We start from the raw sequence: 14,048 nt of genomic DNA on the forward strand, positions 1-14,048 counted from the left end.
TGTATCCAGACTCCATTCTTGGGGAGCAGTGGGTCTGTTGTCCCAGCCTGACCCCTAGATTTCATATCTCCTCTCCTGAATCCCATCAGCCATGTTGCTAAGTCACAGGAAGGCTTGACTGTGCACAGGAACATCATTTTTAAAAATTACATTAGAGTGCTTATTTCATAAATGAGTTGAGAACTCTACTAAAAAACGTAAGTGAAGAAGTCTCTTAGCACAACTATTTGAATCTCTGAACTCCTCTCCCATGTATATAGAATGAGTTTTCAAAAGCCTGATGTCCATGTGCATATAGGATTTTATACGAGAGCAAGCATCTTTAAATTGTTAGATTTTAACATCTTGTTAAACTGGCACATTCTGGACTCAGAGGATTTCTCCCTTGCTAACTAAAATATGTTGATATTATCATCCATATGAGGACTCTGGTACACACACTCTCACAACAAAGATACATAGTACACAACAAAATAGGTTTAATACCTCCATTATTTTTTAAGTGAGTTATTAAAAGACTATTTTTAAAAGTATTTTAATATTTAAAAGATGAAAAAAACACCTCTGGGTCATTGTGCTAAATGGCTTGAAAAGTATCCTGCAATTGGCATTATTTTGATGAAAAACTCAAATGCTCAAGCTTTAGGTTTTATTTTTATCCATGTCCATATTGTTGAAATTAATTAAAAAAACATCTCAGCAGACACAGACTTGAGTCACTTAATATTCCGTTATTTTAGAACACTGAGGTGAGAACTCACCCTAAGTGACCTTCTTCACTACATACTGAGCCGTATGGATGGGAGGAGGAAAAAATAAAACAAAATGTAAAATGGGTAATTTGTGGTTCACTTGATTGATTTTCTTTTAAGATATTTTTTGGATTAGTTTTAATTACAAAAAAGAAAAAAGAAAGAAATACACATACAGGCCATCTCCTTTAACCCTTTCTTTATAATTCTAACCCTCTCCCAAGATGTAACTTCTATTTTTAATTTGATATGTATCCTTCCAATCCATTTATATGCATTATATAAAAACATATACAAAATTTTGTTTCATGTGTGCACTGAAACTTTTTTTTGCTTCACTTAAAAATACTTACACATATATACATATATATGTATATTCACATATATGTTAGATATGTATTGTAATATTTATATTCTTATGTAATATGATACATATTAAACTGTATTTATATAACATATGTACAAAATTAAATATCTGTATATAAATACATATATAACATACATTTATCTATTAATATATACATATATAATTCCTAGGGAATACAATACACTACAGCAGTAAAAGAAAATACGGTAGATACTATATGGAAAATACCATAATTTCCTTTACTGCTATATTGTATTCAACAAAAAGTAAATACCAGAGTTTATATGACCAGTCCACTCATGATGGCTATTTAAATTGCTTCCAAACAATGTTACAAATAATGCTGCAATCAGCACATGAGTAGATAATTTAGCAGGTTATTTTGCTTGTAAGAAACTGAAATTCAGTCAAATTATTTCATGTAATGGATGGAGAAGTTAGATTCAGTGTACACATGTCAAGGAACCCAGTAAGAGCTGAACAGCCAGCATAGGGACAGGAAGCGTAGGGAATCTCTTCTAGGACAATTAATTCTGGAGTGAAATCTGCTCATGGGTCATCGGGAGCTAGAGCGTATAGACCTTCCCTTGGGGTTGTCCCTTCAGCCCACCCTCTTCTCCTCTCTCTTCCCCATGGCTTCCTTGCTCTCATGCTTCTCTTCCCACACAGCTACTGTGCACACCTGTGGCCTCTCTGACCCCGCTGTCGATAGCCTGGCCTTCTAGGGTCAGCTCTCACTGACCACTGTGTGATTCCTACATGTCTTAGGTTGGATTTCCTAAGGCAGGAGTTGATTTTCCTGGTGTGTGTGTATGTGCTCGTCTTCAGGCCACGTCACGCATCTCTGGCCCGTGCTCTCTTTCGGTTAGGCGTCCACCAAAATGGAGAGGAAAGACAGACGGGTAACATGGCCTGGATAGGACAGTAGCTAATTTAGGGAGGCAGTGAGAAGGGACATTTACTCCACGAAGGTAGATACTATGCCTGGTCTGCTACTTCATTCCCGGTGCCTGGGGCAGTGCTTGCCTTGGGGTGGCTCCCTGATAACTATCCGTTCATCTAGAGTCCAGAAGATTGAAAGGTAGAATATGCACCCCAAGATGGGCCTTTTTGGCATAAAGATTATTTTGAGAAACTGCAGACACAGGAGAAGTTCTAAATACAGTACAAGTTACCTTTTTATAAGGGAAATTTATATTAGGAAGGGGGCCTGTACAGGCAGGGAGCTATTACCAGAGGTACCTTTTTCACCTGAGACACTCATCTGCGTGGGAGGGCAACCTTTGTTGACCAAACATTGCTTCTTATTACCTTCCTGTGAATTGCCTCCCCACCTTTGAAGTCTCCGATCCTTATCCCTTTCCTTAGCTCAGCGTGGTGCACAAACTTCAATCATCAGGCCGCTTTTTGAGTCTCATGTCTTTGTGGGGGTCCCTTACGTACATATGTACGTAACTAAAATAGTTCGTTTTTCTACTGCTAACCTGTCTTTTATTACGAGAGGAAGGGGGTCTCAGTCAAGAACCTAGAAAGGTGGAGGGGAAATTATTTTTCCTCCTCTCCAGGATCGTCACATCAAACTCCCCCCAATATGTCGTATGAAAAGTTATCAGCAGTGCTAGGCTACAATCCAGAGGCCTGACCCAGCTGCTGCATGCACTCTGGGCTTTATATGGTAACGTGTGTAATGAATCCAATAACACACACATTACACAAAGTGAGAATTCAATGAGATAATGTCTGGAATATTCTTTGTAAACTATAATGCTCTATTTTGCCAATATGTGAAGCTAGCTCTAAGAAAAACAAAGTCAACCAATAGCCCGGAGAACTTTTTACTGTCTCCAGCACCGTGGATGTAGCAGGTTTCACCCAACATGGTCATTTGATCCTTATTCTTCTGAGCTAGGTGCTGAGTTTAAGGAGGTGAACGGAAGAGGCTCAATTTCTGTCTGGCAGCCACGCTAGTTCAGGAGATCCACTTTGACCATCGATTAACCATAAGTGTTTTTATCACCATGATGACAAATGCCAAGAAGGAGAGAGTAAGGGTGACATGAACGTTCTCTGTCTCAAGTATACCATAGCGCAGCCTTTTTGCTCAGACTCGCCTGCCTCGAATGGCCTCCTCTCTGCTTGTGAAAGTCTGGCCCTTCCATCGGGTCTTAGATATAAGTCTGCCTTCTCAGATACCCGGCCTCATCTACATTGGGAGATGAGTGGGGCTCAGAAAAGCTTCCTGGCTGTGTGTAATAGCCTGTGCAGGCTGAAGTTCCCTAGAAAAATCTTAACACTCTATGAAGGCTATTAACTTAGCATTAGATTTATGTCATATAGTTTGAGGGATTTGTGTTTGTTTATTAAACAATTTAAATTTTGCCAAAAGTCTCACTGTACACATTAGATATCCTCAGGAATAACACGACATGTGGTCAAAGCCATAAATAAGTAGATAGATGGCCCTGGAAAATTTAAGTTGCCCACAGTTCTTATTTCATGATTCCCTCAGCAACTCCATGAGAACCAAGGATTAATATTTCCATTTGGTAGATATGGAAATAAAGTTTTGGAAAGGCTAAATAACTTACCCAAGGTCACAGAGCTAACAATAACTGGTTACCTGTACTCAAAGCCAGGTGTCTTCCCTCCTCCCAACCCCAAATGCTCTCCATAGGTTGAGTCCTGTGCCTTGATTAATGAGCCCTACATTAGATGAACCTAAATCTGCAAGCATCAGCTGCTAGGTTGTATCTGAGCTCTTAGAAACCCCTTCCGTTCACTAAGCAGAGCCATTTATAACCTTCCATTAGAGAGGAACAAGAGAAAACTGTTTAAATGGCATTCTGAAAGTAAAGCAGGGGCAATCATCTAGCTAAGCCTCATTTCCAGGCAAAATTAAGAAATCCCTGTCATAAAAGTGACAAACTGGAAACAACCTAAATGTCCACCAGTAGGGGATTGATGATATAAATCATGTTATATTCATGCCATGGAATATTGTGTAATCAATTAAAGTGACAAGGTAGACGTATATTAACTGGCTTGGAAAATTATAGGTGATATTAATTACGTGCAAAAAGTAGGTCCCCAAATACCTTATAGAGTATAATCACATGCATAAATAAAAATGTATGTATGTGTATTAAATGTTGACAGTGGTTATACATGGTTGAGTGGTAAAGTTATATGTGATTTTTTGTTGACAAAAATGAAGAGTTTTTTTTTTTTAATAAAACTCCTCCATTTACCCTAAGAACAAAGGAAGATCTAGTTGAGCTTGAACTTAGCACATAATCTTTCTCTTAGATATAGTAGGTGTACAAAGGGTAATTCTAATTAGGTTTCCATACCAACTGTAACAGAAGGGACTTGCATGCTTGCTTGTAAACTCTTACATGGGTATCACATATTTTTTTAACCAATGTGAATTAATACATTTTGTGCTGGTCCCTAGACTAAATATACGATCATCCCCATGCTCCCATCCCAGTCTGATTTAGATGCTTCTGTTCCTACTTCTACCCAGGTCCTTATCACATTATTATTTTTACCTCTCCCAATATGGCCTTCTCTAGGAGTAATCATGTATGATTTTCTTCTGTCTCCCTGACACCTAGCTTAAGGACTCAGCGTGTAGTGAGAGCCAAATAAATGCTGTGAAATATAAATTGTTGAAATTTAGAGTTGGTGCTTGGACAGAGATGAAGAAGTCTTTAAAAGCACTGCCTGAAAATTAGCATGTGTGTTTCAGGTCAGTGAACAAAGGTGTTGGGTAAAAGTTTGAGAGGAGGAAGAAGAAGGGAAAAAAAGATGGCAGAGTGCATGGAGGTGCTGCCCCAAAGGGTTTCAGAGTGGAGAATTTCTGCCTAAAGATGGAAAGGTAGGCTCACTCAGAGAGTCTCATCTTTAGAGAAGGATTCGTTAGTTCCTAAGTCATTTTATTTAGCTCTTCATTGACTCATTCTACAATTATTGAGCACTGAACTTAAGAATCAAGGAAGCTGCGTCAAAAGCAGGAAGCTGTCTCTTTCTTTCATTCAACTGGAGTGAAATCTTTTCTTCCCAAAGCAGGTAAAGGGGTGCTTTCAAAGTTGAATTCTGATTGATTGATTTTTACCATGGGTTAGCTTTTCCTGCTCATGAACTTCATTTAAATGGAATTGTGCAGTATGTGTATTCTTTTGTGTCTGGCTGCTTTTACTGAGTAAAATGTCTTTGAGATTTATCTGTATTATTCTGTGCTTTAGAAGTTTGTTGCTTTTTAATGCTGTGAGCATTCCATTGTATGAATATACTACTTTTTTTTTTTCCTACTGATTTACCTGTTGATGGATAACTGGGATGTTTCTGGTTTGGGGAATTATCAATAAAGCTGCTATAAACTTTCTTGAACAAATCTTTTTGTGGATATGTTTTCATTCCTCTTAGATAAATACCTAGAATTGGAATTACTGTATCACAGGTTGCCTCTAAAGGTGGATGGGAACTCATACAGCTCAATGGCAAAAAACAAATAACCCAATTAAAAAATGTGAGTTCAGGGTAAAGAAACTGAATAAATATTTTTCCAAAGACAACAAACAAATGGCCAACAGGTATATGAAAAGGTGCTCAACATCACTACCATCAGGGAAATGCAAATCAAAACCTCAATAAGATATCACCTCATACCTGTTACGATGGCTATCATCATACAGACAAGAGATAATAAACGCTGGTGAGGATGCGGAAAAAAGGCAACCCTTATAAACTGTTCGTGGGAATGTAAACTGGTACAGCCACTATGGAAAACAGAATGGCGGTTACTCAAGAAATTAAAAGTAGACCTACCGTATGATCCAGCAATCCTACTTCTGGGTATATATCCAAAGGAAACAAAATCACTGTCTCAAAGAGATATATTCACCTCCATGTTCATAACAGCATTATTATTCACAATAGCCAAGGTACGGAAAAAACCTAAGTGTTCAGTGATGGATGAATGGGTCGAGAAAATGTGATATATATATATATGTGTGTATGTGTGAATATATATATATATATACACACACACATACACACAATGGAATATTATTCAGTCTTTAAAAAGAAGGAAATCTTGCCATTTGTGACAACAGGGATGGACCTGGATGGCATTATGCTAAGTGAAATAAGCCAGTTAGAAGAAAAAAAAACAATACTGCATGGTATCACTTATATGTGGAATCTAAAAAAAATGTTGAACTGATAGAAACAGACTAGAAAAGTGGTTGCCAGAGGTTGAGGGGTGGGGGAAATAGGGAGAAGTTAGTAAAAGGGTACAAACTTCAGTTATAAGATGAATAAGGTCTGGGCTGGCCCCGTGGCTTAGCTGTTAAGTGCGCGTGCTCCGCTACTGGCAGCCCGGGTTCAGATCCTGGGCGTGCACTGACGCACCGCTTCTCCTGCCATGCTAAGGCCGCATCTCACATACAGCAACTAGAAGGATGTGTAACTACGACATACAACTATCTACTGGGGCTTTGGGGGAAAAAAGGAGGAGGATTGCCAATAGATGTTAGCTCAGAGTTGGTCTTCCTCAGCAAAAAGAGGAGGATTGGCATGGATGTTAGCTCAGGGCTGATCTTCCTCACACACACACAAAAAATGATGAATAAGGTCTGAGGATCTAATATATAACATGGTGACTATACTATATTGTATATTTGAAATTTGCTAAGAGAATAGAACTTAAATGTTCTCAACAACAAACAAAAAGGTAAGTATGTGAGGTGATGGGTGTGTTAACTTGAGAGCGAATCCTTTCACAATGTATACATACATCAAATCATCACGTTTATGCATTAAACATCTTAGAATTTTATTTGTCAATTGTAACACAATAAAGCTGGAAAAATTAAAAGTGAGTGGGGATGAGGATGGACTGGGAGGGGTCTTGAGATAGTTTTCTGGGGTGATAACATATTCTATATCTTAAAATAGGTTTGATCACACAGGTGTATGCATTTGTCAAAACTCATGGAATGAATACCCTGAAGATTTGTGCATTTCAATATATGTAAATTTTATCCCAAATACAAAGAACCATACACAAATATTGAACTTTAGTTAATGATATTATGCTGAAGTATTTGGGAGGAATTGTACTGATGTCTGAAACTTAATTTGAAATGCATCAAAAAATAAGATAGATTGATGGATGAATAGACAGATAGATAGGTAGATAGATATATGCTAAAACAACTATCCCCAAACAATTATAGGATCTAAGTGATGGGTACATGTGTATTCACTGTAAAATTTATTCAACTTTTTGGTATGATTGACATTTTTCATTGTAAAATGTTGGGAAATGGAAATCTCATTTTTCTCCCCTGCACAAATCCTCCGAAGGCTTCCCAGCATACTTAGAATAAAATCCAAGGTAGTTATTTTGGACTCTAAGGCCTTGCACTGTGGTGCCTGGCTATCTCTCTGGTTTCATCTGCTCATACTCTGATCCTTTCTGGCTTTTTTCCAGCGACAGTGTATTCCTTGCTGTTCCTAGTTCTCCTCTAGCCACTTCTGGTTTCGGAGCTCTCACACTTCCTGTTATCTCTGCGTCGGATGCTCTCATCCCAGGTATTTGTGTGGTCACCTGCCCTCTCCCCACACCTGTTTGTTCTTGTCTGCTCAATGACCCTTACTCCAGGAAGCCTCTCCTGACTACCTTGTCAATCTCTCCCCCGGTCACTCTATGCTGTGTTTCTTTTTTCATAGCATTTAGCACGCACATGATATAATTTTAAATATATTTACATTGTATTTATTTTCCTTCCCACACTGGTGTATAAACTCTTTGAGGGATGGGACTTTATTTTGTCCATCACTCTATCAGCAGTTCCTAGGACAGGGTGTTTGGCATGTGCAGCCACCCAACACCTGTTGGTTGGCTAAATCAATGAATGGGAATTTTCCATAACGCTATTTTTAAAAATTTTTGAAGTTTTGCTTCAAAACAGTTTTAGATTTATAGAAAAATTGTAAAGATATAGAGTTCTCCTATACTCCACAACCAATTTCCCCTTGTATTAACATCTTACATTATGGTACATATTCTAAAATGGATGAACCAACATTGATACATTGTTGTTAACTAAAGTTCGTCCTTATTTTTCATCTCACGTCTTTTTTCTGTTCCAGGATCCCATCCAGGACAGCACGTAACATTTAGTCATCGTGTCTCCTTAGGCTCCTCTTGGCTATGACAGTTTGTCGGACTTTCCTTGTTTTTGATGACCTTGACAATTTTGAGGAATAGTGGTTAGGTATTTTGCAGAATGGCCTCAACTGGAGGTTGTCTGTGGTGAAATTTACAGGACAATGAATTAGCTTGGGAAATCCTGTCCCTCAGAAACTCTGACTTGTATCCAATGATCCAAAACTTTTGTACTACTTTTAGGGCATGAATACATTTTACATCTCTTGTCTTGTTTGGTGTTCCTACAAATCCTGTGGTAAGGAATGCCTTTCTGTGTGCATCTTATATATAAGGAAACTGAGCTTCTGTAAAGGTAACTGTGCAAGACCGCATAGAACACATCGGCCAAGAAGAACTTGGACCTGAGCCTTCTGACTTCAGGTCCTGCTCTCTCTCTGCCTCCCACATCTGCCTGTTGACAGCATCATAACTTGCCCTTTGCAGAAAGCTGCCCAAACCTGAAACTATTCAAAAGCATACATTATCAGCATCCTTTTCTCTACTGCTTCCAATCAAAATAGTAGCACCGAGTCAAACAATCCTGCTTAGCCAGAAAAATGGGTGTTCCGGGTTAATAGTTAAATTTAAATGAAAACATCTTATCAAAATATCACATTCTGGGCTTGTCAGTAGGTGAAATGTTTTTAAGATACTTTCATTTGAAAAGAACCACCAGTCATCAGGCTAATATCACCTGTACCTGTTTTGCACCCTCTCTCTGTTTGGGCTCCTGGTCCAATCTGAACATTGAGCACTTCCTCCATCACTGTCTACCTGAGGCATCTTGTCATGAGAGGAGCAGTGGCTCAGCTTTTGCACACCTCATCTCACGCCCTGGAGCATTCTCCATAGCCCCAAATCAGTGTTATTAGTCTCAAAAATCCTGCTTTCCTTATGAATATAGACTCTAAATCGACTTGTTTTGCTCCATTATAAAATGCCTTCTGCAATTTAAGTATAATTTATTATACCGAATCCAGAAGAAAGAAAGATATATTAGCTTGACTAACTCCTATTTCACCCTCCAGGAAGCCTTTTTTTACTCTGTCACATGGTCTCATCACCCTGAGCTTTGGCTATCATGTCATTTCTAAGCATCTATTTCCCATCTTCTTTAATTGTCCATCTTAAGGGTGGGGCTGTGTTCATCTTGCTCATCACTGCATCCCCGGGGCAGAGTCCCTCCATCATACATGCCCAATAAATACATTATAAATAAAATGGATTTGTATAAACCATGGCTATTATTAATAATTTTTTTATTCTTTGTGTACAACTGAAATATTTCATAATTTAAAACTAGTTGAAATAGCTAGTTTAATAAAAAAATTCTCTTGGCACACAGGACTGGAAATCACACATATTGGTGACAAATAAGTGGGGAATGGATAAATGTTGTATTGTGAAGAGTGCAAGAGTTTCAAGACTAGACGAAGGTAAACCAACATTTAGAGCCATCCTAGTATGTGAACAACTTTCGACAAGCATGGGAGAATCTGGAGGCCCCTTTGAAATGCTTACATTTATTGGAGAAGAAATAGTATCACGTGCTCTGACTTGGTAATGGGTACCTTTGTTAGTAGTAGTCATCCCTATTTCTGAATAGGAAATAAAGCTAATTTTATGTGAGTATAACACGTATGCCTATGAAGAGGCTGCTTGGAGGCTTGGAGGGACTTTGAATTTTTAAGTCTTCTTCCCAGGAGAACATCTCCTCTGGATTCACTTCTAAAGTGGGACCCAGGAGAGCCATGTGGAATTGGCCTAATGGGGGTCCTTGCAGAGGCCACGATTGGTATAAATTGGACCTTGCCTTTTAATGATACTTAGGTTAATCATGTTCATGTATCCTTTTGGTTAAAAGTCACATTTTTCCTTTTTTTTTTTTTTTTTTTTTTGTGAGGAGATCAGCCCTGTGCTAACATCCGCCAATCCTCCTCTTTTTTTGCTGAGGAAGACGGCCCTGGGCTAACATCTGTGCCCATCTTCCTTCACTTTATATGGGACGCCGCCACAGCATGGCTTGCCAAGCAGTGCGTCGGTGCGCGCCCGGGATCCGAACCAGCGAACCCCGGGCCGCCGCAGTGGAGCGCGCACACTTAACCGCTTGCGCCACCGGGCCGGCCCCCACATATTTCCTTTTTTGTAAATGACATGCAGTTGGGCAAACTCTACTCGCCTAAGACACCATCTTTTAGTTGTTGGGTAGTGACCAAAAGGAACCTGTGATTTTGAGTAGGCACAACCGGACTCCAAGAGGCCACATTCGCAAAGTTGTTTTCCACATCTAATGCATTGTTCATGCTTTTTCTCAGCTAGGACTGTTTCCTCACTAAGTCTACAACTTGCATGGAAACTTACCTCTTTTTAAATTCTCCTGAGATTGATTTGACTCTGATGTTCTATCCCAATGTCTGTTTTTCTATAGCATCTGTACCAGCTGGGGTACTATCTTGCGCAATATTTGTCAAATTCCAATTCCATTTTCTTCCCATTTTGTATGGTTTGTTGTTTTCTCTATTTAACTCTTTCTTCCATCTGGATCATAAGCACGTTAGAATTTTACTATCCTTGTATGCAATAAATTATACGTTAATAGGATAGTTATGGCTTGTGAGGAGAAGTTATTTGTGGTTTGCACTTAGAGAGATTTTAATCAAGTTTACCATTCTCAAAAAGTCTGTTTTGCATATAAATAAGGACCCCTAAAAATCGATCTGTTTTGCTCAATTATAAAATGCTTCATTTAGAAGCCTAAGGGTAATTTATTATACTGAATCGGGTGGAAAGGAAGATGTATTGCATTATGCTTAATCTTATCAAATGGCTGCTATATTTAATGACAATGTCTGTTTATCATAATTATTATAAGTTGTCTAGGTTAATAAAATCAGGAGACCTATGCGAGATTTTCAAATGCTAAATTTATTATTTACGTACCGCCTCGGATACCAGCTGTCCCCCATGGATGTGCATTCATCCCGTTTGTTTGATTTTAGCTGAGGTTGCTGGAGAATTTTGTGTCTGTCAGGAAAAGTAGGCTATAAACCAGGTGCTTAGAAACTTTTACAATTAAGTATGATATAAAAGAGGAAATCAATAACACATACCAGTTTTCAAGTATTTGATAAGTGTTTTTACACATTCATTTCTTCCATCATTGAAGATGTCCTTTCTAGACAGGGCAGATTCAAAAGGAACCCAAGCAAAATCCCTCCTCTCTCACAATTTCGTAAGTGATGAGTGTGTGTGTGTGGAGGGATGAGGGGTTGGGGTGGTATGGCATCAGTTCTCTTATTCTGTCTCCAAAAATATCCTGTAACATGTGTATCTTTATCCAAATTTAAAATCGAGGAAACTGAGGCTCAGATAGGTGAGTAAGGAGCTCGAGGTCACACTGATGGAGGTGTCCTGTTTTATTTATTTATTTATTGGTGAGGAAGAGTCACCCTGAGCTAACATCTGTTGCCAATCTTCCTCATTTTTTGCTTGAGGAAAATCAGCCCTGAGCTAAAACGTGTGTCAATTTTTCCTCTATTTTGTATGTGGGTTGCTACCACAGCATGGCTTGACGAGTGGTGTAGGTCCACGCCCGGGATCCAAACCCATGAATCTGGGCTGCCAAAGTGGAGCATGCTAGACTCAACCACTATTTCATGGGTCCAGCCCCAAGGAGTCCTGTTTTAAACTCATCTCTCTAATTTCAAAGCCAAACTTTTCCCACAATGGGCTATACTATGGTCTGAATGGTTGTGTCCCCCACCATTTATATACTGAAATCCTGATGCCCAAGGTGGTGGTATTAGGCTATTGTGCATTTGGGATGTGATTAGGTCATGAGGGCAGAGACCGCGTGAATGAGTTTAATACTCTTATAAAAGAGACCCCAGAGAGCTCCTTTGTCCCTTCCACCCTGTGAGGATCTGATGAAAAGTCTGCCACCCAGAAGAGGACCCTCACCCTATCATGCTGGCACACTGATCTCAGACTTCCAGCCTCCAAAACTGTGAGAAATACACGTCTATTGTTTATAAGCCAGCCAGTCCATGGTATTACATTATAGCCGCCTGAACAGGCTAAGACAGGCTCCTGATGACTCTAAAGGTGGAGGTGAAGGGGTAGATGAACGAAAGTTTTTAGGACTTGGAATCTGAAAACTGTGGTTTGGTTCTTGGCTTCCCAATTTTGTGATGCTGGATAAGCCAAACTTTTTCATCATTCAAAAAGGTAACAATCCCTTCTGTCTCTACCTCATAGGTTTGTTGTGAGGGTGAAAGTTGACAATATTACTACAATAACAGAATTAAACCTGTATGTCTACCCAAACTCATTGCTTCTGAAAGAAAAAATCATTAAAAGCATCATCCACGAAAGTGGGAAAATCATAGTCCATTTTTGCAACATCAAAGTCACAATTGCAAGACGATGAAGGCCTGCCCTGTTTTTTCCTATACCTTTACCTTGGCAGACATCAATTTACAGAACAGAAGAAATTTGTTCACTCTTGCATACTTAGAACTCCCTTTAGAGACATTGTCTTCCAAGCTGGCAAGTCCCCACTCCCTAGAAACAATGTTGGCCTGTGCTGGGTGTTTGGCAGCTGACATTTTGACAAATGGAGGTATTAAACTATGCATTAAATTTCAGTAAGGACTTTACCTGCCATTTTTTTCCAGATGTAGATGTATGTTAAAATAGAAAGGGGAAAAAATCGCAATAGTAGCTTCACTTTTAAGTAAATGCTCTCTTAGCCAAAAGTGCTTGGTTATATGCCATAAAAAATATCACTGGTTTTAAAGTGGAAAGAAAATTCTACGGCACGTTGCTCGGGACTGTGGTATTGAGATGATTGTTCTGGGGAGGGGACCAGGCCTGGAACACAGGAAGGCAATGTCTTGCTCAATTTGTGTCCGGTTTGTAGAATTTGTCCAGGGAAACACTATGGAATTGAAATGAAGGAAAATTTAAATGAGGTACGGCCAAGGGATGGTCTTGGGGATTCTGTTGGTCACCTCCAAAGCCCTTGTCCAACACTTTCAATCAGAAATCTCATTCTGTAAACCCTACCTCTTTGACATTCTTTTTATAGTTCACTCTTCTCCATTTCCACTGAAACTGCCAAATTCAGTATCTATCACCTTTCCAGGACTCTGGCAAAAACTTGCTAGTTGCTCTCCTTGCGTTCAGTTAGTCCACTCCAATACACCCTTGAACCTGGATGCCAGACCATCTCAACTATTAGTGAATAAGATGCTATAACTGGTCAATTCTCACCCATTGCTGAATATTAGAATCACCAGGAAAGCTTATAAAAAAGTACCGATGGCCAGGGTCTCTCTCGAGAGATTCCAATTCCTTTAATTTGGAGTAGGGCCCAGGTGTTAGTATTGTCTTGCAGCTCCCCCAGTGATTCTAATATTAGGCCTAAGAACCACTGATATAACTCCCTGCAAATGATCCTTTAGTATCTGCCTATCACGTTAGCATGGCTCGTGAGAACCTCCAAGACATGGCCTCTGACTACCTCTTCCTCATCTTCTTTTTCATAGATCCATATCAGTCTTTGCCACTTGACCACAGGCTTCTCTTCATTCTATGACTTTGTTTCTGCTGCCACCTCTTCTGGGCCTATTCCCTTCATCTGCCATATCAACTTACGCACCTTTAAGTGCTCAAGCATATGAAAGCTTCTCTGACCTTTACTCACAAC

Source organism: Ceratotherium simum, chromosome 30 (genome assembly GCF_057802395.1).
Source record: "Ceratotherium simum simum isolate JZ-2026a chromosome 30, ASM5780239v1, whole genome shotgun sequence".
Lineage (NCBI taxonomy): Eukaryota > Metazoa > Chordata > Mammalia > Perissodactyla > Rhinocerotidae > Ceratotherium > Ceratotherium simum.